This window comes from Triturus cristatus, chromosome 2_2 (genome assembly GCF_964204655.1).
Source record: "Triturus cristatus chromosome 2_2, aTriCri1.1, whole genome shotgun sequence".
NCBI classification, from domain to species: Eukaryota; Metazoa; Chordata; class Amphibia; order Caudata; family Salamandridae; genus Triturus; species Triturus cristatus.
Window position 1 is genome coordinate 92,003,253 of NC_140582.1, and position 14,985 is coordinate 92,018,237.

Genomic DNA, 14,985 nt, shown 5'->3' on the forward strand with positions numbered 1-14,985 from the left:
CAATAACATTTTCGTTATTGCCAAAGATATGCAGCCAGGCATGGGAAAATAATGAAGGGGAATAGGGTACACGGTCATTAACCTCATGTCAAAGACAATTTTGGCCCATTTTGTTGGGGAATGCGCAAAGCAATTGGTTATCCTGTTCCTTCTTTCAGTAGACCCACGTCTAAAGATAACATTGCGCTGGGGGACAGTGAGGTTCCCTCACACTCGGCAGAGGACATGGTTCTACCCAGGCCTCCTTCCAAGGAGGGGTTTGATAATGCTAATAAAAAGGTTATTTTAATCACATCTAAATGCAAAGCGAGAACCAAGAATATTAAGTTACATTATTGTGCCCTCCAAAGGCTAAGTATCTGACACTTACACACAGGTCTAGCATACTCAGTTTCCGTGAGTCTGGCTGTGGAGCCCCAACTAGAACTTCAATGGTGGACCGACCATTTAGATGCTTGGAACAGCAGTAGAATCTTTGCATCAACCCCAGAGCTTGTGTTAGAATCAGATGCAAAACTGACGGGTGGGGGCGTACGTTGTGGACAAATCTCAACTGGACATAAATGGTCACCAAAGAAGTCCAGATTGCACATCAATTGTTTACAGATGCTTGCAGGTTCCTTTGCCAACACTAACCTTGCACAAAACTGGGTTTCTGGACAACATATCTGCGATCAGGTACAAAAATCATTTAGAGGAGGTACAAAGTTCAAACCATTGTCGGAACTAGGAAAATAGTCTCTGGGAATTTTGCTTTCTAAACAAAATCTCTTTACACATGGAATACTTACCAGAAGACTAAAATTCTGTGGGAGACTGGCATTCGCGTTACCTTCGAGATGCAAGCAACTGGAAACTTCATCCTTCAGTCTCCAAGTCCTTACTTTGCAAGTGGGGTCCGTTCCACATCGACATTTTCGCCTCCAGACTCAATCATCAACTTCCTCTATTCTTCAGTTGGCACCCAGATCCCTTAGCATTAGCCTCAGATGCCTTTTTATGAGACTAGTCCCAGTTAGTGAATTCCTCCTTTAATCATGATAACCAGAGTATTGGCTCAGGTCGGGTGCCAGTAATGCAACGCTTGTCCTAGTAGCTCCGTTTTGCCAGTCTCAGATTTGGTTTCCTTCTCTTCTAGTACCGACCATAGATTTCCCCGTCCTACTTCCGTCCTTTCCCTCCCTCCTTCTAGACTCTTTAGGCAATTCACACAATCTAGTTCTAGACAATTCCCTAGTTCTGTCAGAATGGAAGATATCAGGTCATCCACACCTCCACCTTTCATTTAGCTTTGCAATATATTGACAAATTCTGGGCTCCAGGAACAACCAAGGCTTATAAATCAGTCTGGGCTCTTTGGTCAAGCTGGTGTTTGGGAAAATACATCAATCCCTTATCAGCAGATATAGTTTACATTGTTCATTTTCTCAAAGCTGAGGCCAGCAATGGGAAAACATACTGTACGATTAATCTTTACAGATCTGACATTTCAATTAACCATTCTTATGTTAATGGGAAACCAGTAGGAGAACATCTACTTGTGTGTTGTCTCTTAAAGGGAGTAAAGTTTTCTAATCCTCCTATTGAAAATACAGTACATTATGGGATGTCAATGTTGTTTTAAAACTGTTTTTGTCATGGCCTAATAATGATTCACCATCTATCAAAATGTTATCTGCAAAACTTACCATGCTATTGTGCCTTAATTCCATTGAACGTATGTCAGATGTTAGAGCTTCGGATATTACCTCCAGGAAGTTTACTCCTACAGGTGTGTTGTCTTTATTATACACAAACGTACATAGACTAATTATGTTAATTAATTATGTCTTTTATCCATATTTTCCTGATCATCCCAAACTTTGTACTGCACAATGTCTCAAAGTATATGAACATCACACGGTTGATCTCAGAACCTCTTCTTATACTCATCTTCTCATTCCCTTCAATAAATCTCATAAAACGGTTTCTTCCCCTACTCTTGTTCGCTGGGCTAAGTGGATTATGTCCCTTGTAGGTATTGATACCTCTCTTTTTGGTGCCAACTCAGCCAGAGGAGCCATGACATCCAAAGCTTTTTGGGCTGTCTCCCATCTGGAGGATATTCTGAGATCAGTTGATTGGTCTATTGACTCTGTTTTTCATACCTTTTATTGTAAACCTGTTCTTACTGCTTCTCCAGTAGGGATTAGCATGCTTTAAACAAGCATAATAGAAGTCTCTGATCTTGCCATAAATGTAGATTTTACTAGTAATTTATGAAGGAAAGTCTTAATTTTATTAAAGACACAGAGGTGACTATTATCCCACCTCAACAAGCTATTAACTTTTTTTCTATTTCCCACCCTAACAGCAACTAAAACATAGTTTCCTTCTACACAAGACTCCATCCTCCAGTCATGGATCTTCAGGACCTTCTGTTTCAGCTAATCTTTCGTCAGCATGTCTGGATTGTTCTTCTCTTCACTGGCCGTTGAGACTTACCTTCATGAACTTTTGCCAAGATCTGTTTACTTTTTCCTCTTGTCATTTCTACTGTGTTATCTATTCTGCCTTTGTTCAATATTTATCTTTAACCTCTCACACAAGAAAAGAGAACAGTTTGCAGTCAAGTTAGGTATTAAATATGTGCCTACGTTGCTATAGGTCAATGTTTAGGATACATTTTTTCTTCCTATTGGCTACTCTGCTGCTTAGCCTCTTTGGATTTGTAGTTTATTGTTTTATCTTGACTGTTGCTATTGGATTAAAGCAAGCTAAGAAAAGCATAATATGCGCCTCTATGTCTTTGATACAATTAATACTTTCTTTCATAAATTACTAGGAAAATCTACATTTCCTCCAAAAGCTACACTGAGTGTTTTTACATTTACAAGGGAACCCTTTTGAATAAAATGTGGAGCTTCTTTATAAAGAGTACCAATAGGTAATTTTAAAATTAGATCCCTCTGCAAAATACCAAGTACTTCCATAGTATCCACGGTTGAGCCCTCCCAGTTACATTAAGTAGCGTATGTGGACTGTGGACTCAATAATGAAGCATGCCACTAGAGATTTTCTAGTGGGTGAGTGTCCTTTAGAAGAACCTAGGAAGGGTTCCACAGTAGATTTAGGGAGCTAGTAAAACTTTTGGGATTTATAATATTGCATGCACACATTTCTTTTCCATCCACAAATTAGAGCTTAATGCTTAAGCGCCATATGCCTCATACCATTTCGCTTCAGATTCACACACACACACACACACATGCATCAATATAAAGAGTAAGAGCACAACTCTGGCAATGCTCACAAGAGAGGCATGCCCATCGCTCCTCCCAGTGCTTTAAATTGGCCGGTACTCACCGGTACGGAGTACCGCCACTTTTTATTTTTCTCCCTTTGAGTACCGGACCTTTCCTTCGCCAAGGACAGTACCGGTACTCAGGGGAAACTCAGGCAGTGAAGGCTCGATGGCACTGGAGACTGTGCTGCGCAGAAAGTGCTCTGCTCGGCTGCTGCCGAAAAAGAGAAGGCAGAATGGAGAGAGGGGCAGGGTATGCCTCTGAATTGAGCCGCTGCTGAGCAATCCAACAGCGGCTCATTTGCATCACTTAAGGGCTGTTTAGGGTTGTGAATGCCGTGCGGCTCTCTGTGAATAAAAGTTAAGGGTCCAATCAGACCCTGCCCTGTCAATTACACTGTAGGTGTGGGACTGTGAGCCTATCCCCTACCCCACAAATCTAATTACAGCATGAGACCCACGATAAATGCAGCTCTCAGTACGAGTCTGCGGGAGGGGCGGGCGGGGGGTATTACACGCTACCCAGCATCAGATTGGGAAGGCGGACATTGGGCGATGGGATGGTGCCTAAGGGTCTCTCTGCTTTTCTTCCCTGCTCCCTGTCCAGGCTAGCGCCCTGAAGCTATAGTTTGCTGGGAAAGGGGGAGAGTTAGTGAATTGGCCTTGCTGTGTGCCTGTTGTTAGCACCTTCGTTCCAGTGTCTTTCAGGCCTTGGTGGGGGGTTTATGTTTGCATAGGCTGTGAGGCATCTTTCCTAGATAGGAAAATTGAGAGGATGTAATATTAGGGCCGGTCAGAGCTGCCTAACAAGGAACTATGAAAATAGGTTTGAGTCCCATCTTCAGCTCAACATCCTGTGATTCTGAGCAAATGACTTAATTGTCCTAGGCCTAAAACAAAAAATAATGTGACTTTCTGTAATGTAACTGGTGCTCATGTCATCTCTGCCCTTGTGTGTCTGCTATCGCTTCCAGTTTTGCCGCTGAGTCTGGTGTCTTACCTGTCCCTGAGGTGCTGTCTTCACTCTCTGCCATTCAGGAGGGGCTGCTTTCTACCGCTGTTGTGCTGTGTTCAGCGGCGCCAAGGAGGGCTTGAGGCACGACGCAGGACTCCGTGTCCCAGGAGCCCGTGCTCGGCTGCACCTGTGCTCTTTCCCCGCCCACCTGACCTGGACTGCACTTAAGACCTCGCGGAACCCGCTGGCGCGGGTCCCGCATCGCTTGCAGTTTTGCCGCTGAGTCTGGTGTCTTACCTGTCCCTGAGGTGCTGTCTTCACTCTCTGCCATTCAGGAGGGGCTGCTTTCTACCGCTGTTGTGCTGTGTTCAGCGGCGCCAAGGAGGGCTTGAGGCACGACGCAGGACTCCGTGTCCCAGGAGCCCGTGCTCGGCTGCACCTGTGCTCTTTCCCCGCCCACCTGACCTGGACTGCACTTAAGACCTCGCGGAACCCGCTGGCGCGGGTCCCGCATCGCTTGCAGTTTTGCCGCTGAGTCTGGTGTCTTACCTGTCCCTGAGGTGCTGTCTTCACTCTCTGCCATTCAGGAGGGGCTGCTTTCTACCGCTGTTGTGCTGTGTTCAGCGGCGCCAAGGAGGGCTTGAGGCACGACGCAGGACTCCGTGTCCCAGGAGCCCGTGCTCGGTTGCACCTGTGCTCTTTCCCCGCCCACCTGACCTGGACTGCACTTAAGACCTCGCGGAACCCGCTGGCGCGGGTCCCGCATCGCTTGCAGTTTTGCCGCTGAGTCTGGTGTCTTACCTGTCCCTGAGGTGCTGTCTTCACTCTCTGCCATTCAGGAGGGGCTGCTTTCTACCGCTGTTGTGCTGTGTTCAGCGGCGCCAAGGAGGGCTTGAGGCACGACGCAGGACTCCGTGTCCCAGGAGCCCGTGCTCGGCTGCACCTGTGCTCTTTCCCCGCCCACCTGACCTGGACTGCACTTAAGACCTCGCGGAACCCGCTGGCGCGGGTCCCGCATCGCTTGCAGTTTTGCCGCTGAGTCTGGTGTCTTACCTGTCTCTGAGGTGCTGTCTTCACTCTCTGCCATTCAGGAGGGGCTGCTTTCTACCGCTGTTGTGCTGTGTTCAGCGGCGCCAAGGAGGGCTTGAGGCACGACGCAGGACTCCGTGTCCCAGGAGCCCGTGCTCGGCTGCACCTGTGCTCTTTCCCCGCCCACCTGACCTGGACTGCACTTAAGACCTCGCGGAACCCGCTGGCGCGGGTCCCGCATCGCTTGCAGTTTTGCCGCTGAGTCTGGTGTCTTACCTGTCCCTGAGGTGCTGTCTTCACTCTCTGCCATTCAGGAGGGGCTGCTTTCTACCGCTGTTGTGCTGTGTTCAGCGGCGCCAAGGAGGGCTTGAGGCACGACGCAGGACTCCGTGTCCCAGGAGCCCGTGCTCGGCTGCACCTGTGCTCTTTCTCCGCCCACCTGACCTAGCCCTCCCACGTCCCACGTCCTACAAAGGAGGAGGCGCCACCCGCAACGAGGGACGCGAGCGGGACGCGCCGGACGAAGCCCGGACAAAGGGCGGGCCGTCTGTGGCCGTCCGGGGCCGACCAGGCCGGGCTGGGCTCTCCCCTTGATATTACGTTCCAAAAGTAAGTTGTTGCTGTTACAGTTCCCAGTCTATTGTCATTCGTGCAATCTTTGACTGTCGTTGCATAGAGGTCTGTGTATTTGTTCTGGACTTTGCCCACAACTCGCTACAGGAGTAGCCTACCAACAAATCTGTTTACCTGCCCAAGGAGGAAGGAGTTCAACCAGCGCGGCCGCAGAGGAGATGCGAGGCGCGGCCCCGGGACTGCGAGCCACAGCGAAAGTACCATCAGCTGTTTTCTCTTCCCGCGCGGGCCGCGCCCCCTCCCAGTGCCCTGCCCCCTTTCACCACTTACAGTCTTAAGCAAGGCTGCCAACGCGCATCGCGGGTCGACGCCCGGGCCAAGGGCGGGCCTGTTCAAGCCTGGGCAAGTCTGGTCTGGGCTAATCCATTGTCATCCCCACTAAATCCATTTTTATCCATCCTGCAGCGTGGCCCCGGTAAGATCATAATAACCATAATTATAGCTGCCACTATGACAACTAGGGCAATGAGGAATAAAACAGCACAAGGAGCGGGTCCCATAATCGGGCCGATCGATCAATTCATCAGTAAAGCTAATGACGCGATCAATCAGGGGATAGTCCTCTTAGAGAGACGCGTCTCCCAGGACCTCGCAGCAGCACGTAGATCCTCAATGGGCCTTTTGGCCCTAGCTAAAACACCCACCCAGCAGGAAATAAATGTCCCATTACTGCGCGAAACCCGTGCTGAACTTCATACCATACCAACAAGCGTTGATCTATCTGTCACCCACTTATCACTTGAAGAAGATACCTTGGATGATCTCGAAAAAACACCAACTTTGATGATTAGCCCCACCCAAATCACCCAAAGTCAACTACCAACTGCGATCGGGCCACAATTCTTAACCCAGCCCTCACTTCTAATAGTAGCTCCTCCAACAACAACTGATAAGGAGATAAGGGAGGGTCCTCTTCCTAATGAAGATAGTACAAGACTAGTAGTCAAGAACAAGATTAAGCAAAAAAATACACCAAGGCGCCTGAGGTCCAAAAAGACGACCCGCAATAATAACCGGAATAACACAAGCTATTCACCATCGGGAAACGCGGACGACCCCTCTGTTGCAACCGTACCGTCTGACGATCACAGGGGGTATGGCGCTACCAACTCGAACTATCTTGAGCTTAACTCACAAGTACTAGATGTAATTAAGGACCTTATAAAAACTCAACTAACACCAATAGAGCGAACCTTAAATAATATCGAAAAACAGATGGCAAGATTAATCAGCAACACTAGTCACCTTATGCCACCCATTTCCACCTTAGCTCCTCTGGCTCCCACGACTTCCACCCATTCTAAGACAGTCACAGTCAAGAAACCCATATCGACGTTAATAACCCTCCCGAAACAAAATTCTCACAGTAACAGTATAATTGCCGAAAGTAAACCTCCCACGCCCAATATAACATCACTTATCACTAATTTAAACACTCAAACAGCCAACTTACAAACGGTAAGCACCTCTATACCATCCCAGAAAGGTTCACAGAAACCAGCGCAGAAACCTACACAACTAAATCAGCTTAATGCAAAATCCCAGCAACCAAAGATATCATACGAACAACCTTATAAATCTAGACAGATACCGGCACGCATTACCCTTCCACCTGAATGCGGAGCCTACGTCCTTGTATTGGTAAACGTTCCAACACTTAAGCAAGAACAGAGTGAAACAACAACATCCCTGAAAAATAAGATACTTCATTGGTTAAGCCTGAACTGTAACTTCCCAATAGAATGCGCAGGGGAAATTTCCCACACGCAAAGAGTAGGTTGGATAGGCCCCTTACGGAAAAAATTCGAGGGGGATTGTGTAGTCATTACTTTCAGAAACCCCCAGTGGGCCGAAAAGACACTAGCCAAAGCACCACCACCCTCTACTTGGGAATTCAACACAACCCTTCTCCCATTAGGTTATTTCTACAGGCATTTACTAAATACAACCACCAACATCCCGTCTGCCCCTACTAATCCTTTTTTAGAAAGACCTTATCCTATTACCTCTTACCCTTCCATCCCTCACCAGAACTCTAAGTTTCTATACCCAACAGGCTCGGTCCAGTGGCATCAGAGCCAAACGTCCATACCCCCATCTATCCATCCTTATCTCTCTGATACTCCTCATCAAGAGAATGGAGATAATCGATGGAGACAACCAGTTCCCCCGCTAGCTACTTCCTTTAACATCCCAATATATAACAGATTTAATGCCTTTTCTGGTTTAGATTTTAACGATTGACTTTTCAACCCTTACAATATTGGGGAATTCTCACAATCATCCAAAATGAACCAAACTTCATTATCTAACTCATATCCCACCTTTGCAATAACTCCTACGCATTTGCCTCTTCCTCTCATTAAACCTGAGTGCTCAAAAATCAATTATGAAGTTATTACAATTGCAACACCGACCCAAACTAATCAGGAAATCATCGAACGGAGGGCTAAAGCAGGCAATCCAGTTGACTCTATCTTAGATACTTTGCAGTTTCATTTTACCTACTGGAATATCGCAGGTCTCTCCGCAAAGAAAATCGACCCCGCCTTCCTAAGCCAGATCAATTTGAGCGGTTGTATCTGTCTTCAGGAGACGTGGGCCATAAGGCCTATACATATACTAGGCTTTAAAACTTTTTGGTCACCTGCGACGAAATCAACTTCTGGCAGAAATAGCGGAGGCTTAGTTATTTATATCAAAAACACCCTTTCCGTGGATGAGATAATTCCCATAAGTTTAGATACAAATTTTCAGATCATAGCAGTTAAGGTCACCAAACAAAGACTTTACCTTATTATAAACTTTTATAATAACCTCTCCAACTCTGCTATGAACACGCTACTCCCAGAGATCTCCGCAATAATACAAAAGCAACGAACTATTCACATCAAAAAGGCATGCATAACAATTTGGGGCGGAGATTTCAACTTACATCTATGCAGTAATAGTGACAATAATAAATGTGGTATTAGTGATGAGTCTGATACAAACCTCACGCATTTTACACACTCTAATGGGGGGGAAAAAATGAATGAACTCATGGCTGAACTAGAACTAAACTTTGCTAACGAAACAAAGAATCCACCTGTTCAATTTCAGCCCACATTCAACGGAAGAGGTTTAACAAGTATAATTGATTTTATACTGATCTCATCACCCATAGGATCCATCGTAGAAGATTTTAAGGTTTTTAACAACCCCTTAAGTGACCATTTCCCCATTATCATGGTCCTCGCTGAAAGAACAAAGAATAAGCCATATGACATTCTGACCGCTCTAAATCAAAGCGATCTAGAGCTAGGCTCTTTGAATGGCTTTACATTGAAGTGGGGTAATATTGATAAAGAAGCCACAACAAAAAAAATTGTCACAAATAACCAAACGGATATTATTAACTGCTTGGATTCCATCACCCACCCTAGTGAAACTATAGTAAGCTTTCTATCAATTACAACAACCATACAAAAAGAATTGACTAAAAAGCATAAACAAAGGCCCCAACTGAAGAAAGGGTGGTTTGATACAGCATGTACTAAAGCATCTACACGCCTAAAGGAAGCTCTGAACAGTAAACATAAGGACAGAGTCGAAATCATCAGACTTAGAAAAGAGTATACAGCCGCCCTAAAAAACAGGAAAAAGGAAGTAAAAGCTGAACTATGGTCAAAACTGATCCAAAGCTCGGAACTTAACGATAGTGCTTTGTTCTGGCAGATAGTTCGTTCCCCACTCCTAACAGAGAAATCCAACCTTCCATCAATTGACGTATCTATAAGCCAACACGAATGGGTGAACCATTTTACTAAAGTCTTTGCCATAGACCCGACCGAAGACACAGATCAGCCTGAACCTCTACCACAAATTGTCTATCCGTTAAATCTTCACTTCTCCCATGAAGAGGTCCAAAAAGCTTTAAAATCTTCAAAAACAGCCAAAGCACCAGGCCCGGACGGCGTTCCGGTTGACGTTTTTAAACACCTTCCAGATCTTTGGACCCCGCTACTAACTAACGTCTTGAACGCCACCACTGAAGTAGGTATCCTGGAATCCTGGAAAACATCAATCTTGGTACCTATCTTCAAGAAAGGAGATCGAAATAGTCCAACTTGCTATAGGCCGATCTCCCTCCTGGACTCCCTAGGCAAAATGGCAGGACGAATATTACTTGACCGCCTCCAGGAGTGGGCCTTAGAACACAAAATTATTTCCGATCTACAATATGGCTTCCGGGAGGGACTAGGAACAACTGACCAGGCTCTAAACCTGTCCCTACTGGCGAGTAAATACCTGGACGCCAAAGGGTCCTCATTCCACATGGCCTATGTCGATCTTTCCGCAGCATTTGACTGCGTGTCACACTCAATGCTGTGGAATACAATCTTGAAAATGGGCGTTCCTACGCCAATTGTGGATTTCTTACGCGAACTATATACAGGCACCACTGGCAGGGTAAGATTTGGGACAAAGGGCGAGCTCACTAACTTCTTCAGAGTGGAAAAGGGGGTCAGGCAGGGGTGCGTATTGGCCCCCTTCTTATTCACCCTATACACGAATGGCCTAGAGGTTGCCATGCTACAAGGCAGTAAGGACCTCCCGGCAACAGTTCGTCGGCAGATACCAGCACTTCTATATGCCGACGATGCTGTTATCCTAGCAAGAACATCAAACGAATTACAAATGGCCCTGAACAGATATTGTGATTTTATGGCAAGTTTAAACCTGAAACTAAACGCAAAAAAAACGTACACAATGCACTCAGGGGAGCAAAGAAACGTAAAACACAGGAAGTTAATGGCGCAGGGCGAACACCTGGATAGGACTAAAACCTATCCCTATTTAGGGATTGTCATTGACGAAAAATTCAAATGGACTCCAGCCATTAATACAAGAAAATTGATTTTCCTCCGAGAGACATCATCACTAAAAACCTTCTCGCAGAGATTGGGGCAGAGACAAATTAAAGAACTAGTGCAAATATATAACGCAAAATGCGTAAGCACTGCAACATATGGGGCGGGGATCTGGGGTTTTAAAAACGTGGACTCAATACAAATAATAGAGAACTCTTTCCTTAGATATTTGCTGGCGGTGCCCAAAACCTGCTCCACCTATGCCTGCCACTCTGAGCTGGGCATTGACTATATCACTGACATCATAAAACTACAACCAATAATGCTGTGGCGCAGAATATGGATTACCGAGCAATGCCACTTGACCAGGACGATTATACAAGATATTTTAACGCTAGACCACGCTAAGAAAATCAAATGGCTGTCGTACGTCAAAGCGTTATTGACAGATCTTGGATATAGGAAATACTTTGACCATCCATCGCTGATAGAGGAAATCCCTAAAAAGACCTTAAAAAGGGAGTGTTTAACTCATTTACGTCAGCTACGTTTATTATCCGAGGTCCACAAGCCATCAGTCCAACATTCCCTGCTAGTCCAGACTGCGTTTTCTGCTGAACCTTACCTAAATTTTAAAATAACACAGTTTGAAAGAATGCTGCTTACCCGCTTTAGACTTGATTTGTTCCATCTACTAGTTCTATTTCCTGAGCAAAATGTCAGGACTTCTACCACCTCTATGTGCCCTTGTGATTTGGTATCGCCACAATCAACGATACACACAATGTTATTTTGCAAATTCTATAGCGAGCCCCGGAAGCGCTGGATACTCCCTATTTTGAAGTTCTGGGGTTTCCGTCAATGTCGCCCAGCGTATTTGGCACTACAATTTCTGGAAAATGAAAACTATGCGAAAGCGATTGTATCTTACCTTAAATTTTGTATACGCCACCGCACAAATTTATAACCTTGAACAACATCGCTTATACATATTAACGAAGGGACTGAGATAACAGAAAAACTGTACGTCTTTGCACATGTTGGAAAAATTCGCCCTAATGAAATTGTGATGCACTTTTTACTTCCATGTATTGCTGGCGGTGCCCAAAAATGTACATTTTAATAATCTTTTTAACCTTTTTTTTTTTTTTTTTTTATTTTTTTTTTTTTATACAATTGTAACTGTGTTTTTATTCTATTTGAACTTTTATGGTGTTTTTTCAAAACTACCGAATAAAGTTGATATTGATTGATTGATTGTGTCTGCTATGTTTATGTGTTTGCCTGCATTTGTATTCCTGTTTTTGTAAGAAAAAAGTGAGAGAAAGAGAGAGAATCAAGACACTCTCAGGAGGTATTTTAAAGAAAATGGGTGGCACTTTGTGTGTACATGTCTGCTCGGCGACAAAGATTCATAAATAATGAAAAAAAGGGTTGGTGGGTGGGTAAGTGAGTGGAAAGATGAGTGAGCAAGGGTGGATGTCTGGCTGGATGGACGAATAGATGGATGGATGAGTGAAAGCATGCATGGGTGAATGAGGGTGGAGGATTGGCTAAAAGGGCAGATGATGGGTGGATAAGTAAAAGATTGGATGGATGAATGAATGAAAGGGTGGATGATGGATGAATGAAAGGAGGGATGAGTGAAAGGGTGGATGGAGTGAAAGGGTGGATGGAGTGAAAGGGTGGATGGAGTGAAAAGGTGGATGGAATAAAAGAGTGAAAGGGTTGATGGATGAGCGAATGGATTGATGGATGAGGGAAAAGGTGGATAAAGAGATGGATGAGTGAAAGGATGAATGGATAGGTTTAGAGATGGATGGATAGGTTTGGAGATGGATGGATAGGTTTGGATATGAAGGGTGGATAGACGGAATGGTGAAAAACTGAATGATTGATGAAAGACTGAATAGAGGATATAATGTAAAGGTTAAATGGTGGACATCAGCAGGTAAATGGTAGGATGAAAGGATGAATGGATAGATCGATGGAAGAGACAAGAGATTTCTTCTGGGGAGGGTCATGATTCTATGTCAGGACCGGAGGCTCCGATTATGCTTCTCATTTTCTTTACTGAAAATCTCAGCAGCCAATCAGAAAGTAGAAAAAACACAACAAGTACTACAATACCCATAAACCTAGAGGGTATCACGTCATAACCATAGAGTAGTCCCCTATAAATGCATCACAAGAGAATACCACTTCCTCTTTCTTTGCTGCTCCGCAGCCAGTTAAGTACTTTCACCCTTTTACTCATTCATTTAATGTTGTTTCTCTTACTTATTGTTTATTGTGGGTACGGCGCGCGCTGCTCGCCTTGCTGTTTATTCCTGTTTCGCACTTCGGCGGTCTCCGCCTCTTTCCCCGCGTTCCTTCCCACATTTGCAGGTGTCGGCGCTTTGCTTCATTGCCGCTTGCAGTCGCGGTCGTCTTGGGAGCGCGTCTCTCGCCTCCCGCCTACGGGCGCTTTTCGCCCGTTTTGTTTACAAGTGGAGTGGGAGCAGGGGGAGTGAGGACGCGCGCGCATTGCAAGCGCAGTCCTTCTTCTGGCTTGTTTTGGTCGTCCGCGCATGCGCGGCGGCCATATTTGCATATTTCCAATTACCGGCGTTTTTCTCCTCATAACTCCGGTGTTTTGAGTGCAGGGGCAGCGCGAAAAGTGCTCTACACCCACAAACTTGCCAGTTCTGTCTCCCCAGTGACGTCCAAGTCCACCAGAGGGCTTGGGCTGTATAATTGGCATAGGCTTTGCCTAGAGTGGCATTATTTGGCGAGCCCTCCCTCCACATTTTAACAAATTTGCATATTTCACATCGGAATTTGCTCATTCCTTTGTGGTTTGGCTTGCCTAGGGTTTGGCCACTCCCCTTATTCATCACTGTCCTTATTAATTTTTCCCGCTTGATACCTTGGACAGTGCATATTACTCCTTTACTCCTCCTGTGGGTAGATTTGGTCACTTTTTAGTGCTTACAATGTCCGAATATTACTATGATGAGGCGGACTATTTTGAGGAGGAACCCTCTGGGTCTTTGGAGTATGAGCTCGTCGAAGCTCTTGATGTGGGAGTTCAGCACTCCGTTAATAAAGCAATGGTCAGGGCTATTACGCCCTTGAAGCGCCATTTATGCAATTATGCCTTACAACAGGGGTGGCTTCCAGCCTCCTCGCCCCGCACTTCTTCTGCGGTAAAACGCAAGAACCCACATTCTTCAGATTTTGCGAAACTCGCTAAAACCATGGCTTCTGACCATTCTTATGGATCTACGTCCAGAGTTACTCCTTCTAGCTCCCCCCCGGAGATGATGGTAATACCTCCTCTGGTACTTCGTCGGAGTCCGAGTCTTCTCCTCCTCCAGCAAAGAAATCATGCAAGGAGCGATTTGTGGACGCCCCCTCGCACCCCTCTTTCCTGACCTTTGAGCCTTCTACCATTATTCATCCGAACTCTTCCTCATGGCTCCCCTCAGATGAAGTCGCGACCTACGTCCATTCCCACTTACGTCAGCCTTTTGACAAGGATGTTAGAGCACGTTTGCGCTCTGAATGTCCACGCCCAGACCTGGCAGACAAGATAGCGGATACTCCTGATGTGGATCCTTCCATGCTTACATATCTTAAAAAATATACTAAGGATCCGAAGAGAGGTTTGGATCGGGCATGGAGATCCTGCCAAGATAAGTTGCTGGATTTATCCGGCCCCCTCACAAAGATTTTGGACTTGGGTTATATTGCCAAAGCCTCAGGGCAGATTATCAACCCTGATGATTTAATTGGTTGGGCCCAACGGGCAATATGTTTCCTAGGCAATGCAAATTGTGCCATGTCCAGTGAGCGCCGTCGCTCTATCCTTTTAAAGCTTGATCCCAAACTGGCCGAATTGTCTTCCTCGGAGTCCGGCCCTTTGGCCCAGGGTCTCCTTTTTGGTCAACCCTTTTTGAAAGAATTGACTAAGTTTGTCGCGACCTTCAGTGGTCTGGATAAGGCGCATGGCTCTTTAAAGCGGTCTTTCCGCCCGGTTTTTGGATGGGCCGGATGATACAGGGGGCGGTCGTTCGGCCGAGGTTTCCAAAGAGGCGCCCAACGAGGCTACGATCCTCACCGTGGAAAATATCAGGAGTCCGCTTCGTCCGCCAATTTCTACCCCACACGAGGATCCCGAAACTCCAGCAGGAAAGGACGTTTTGGAGGCAACCAAGGAGGTCACCGCGATGCCGCTCCTTCAGGTGAGC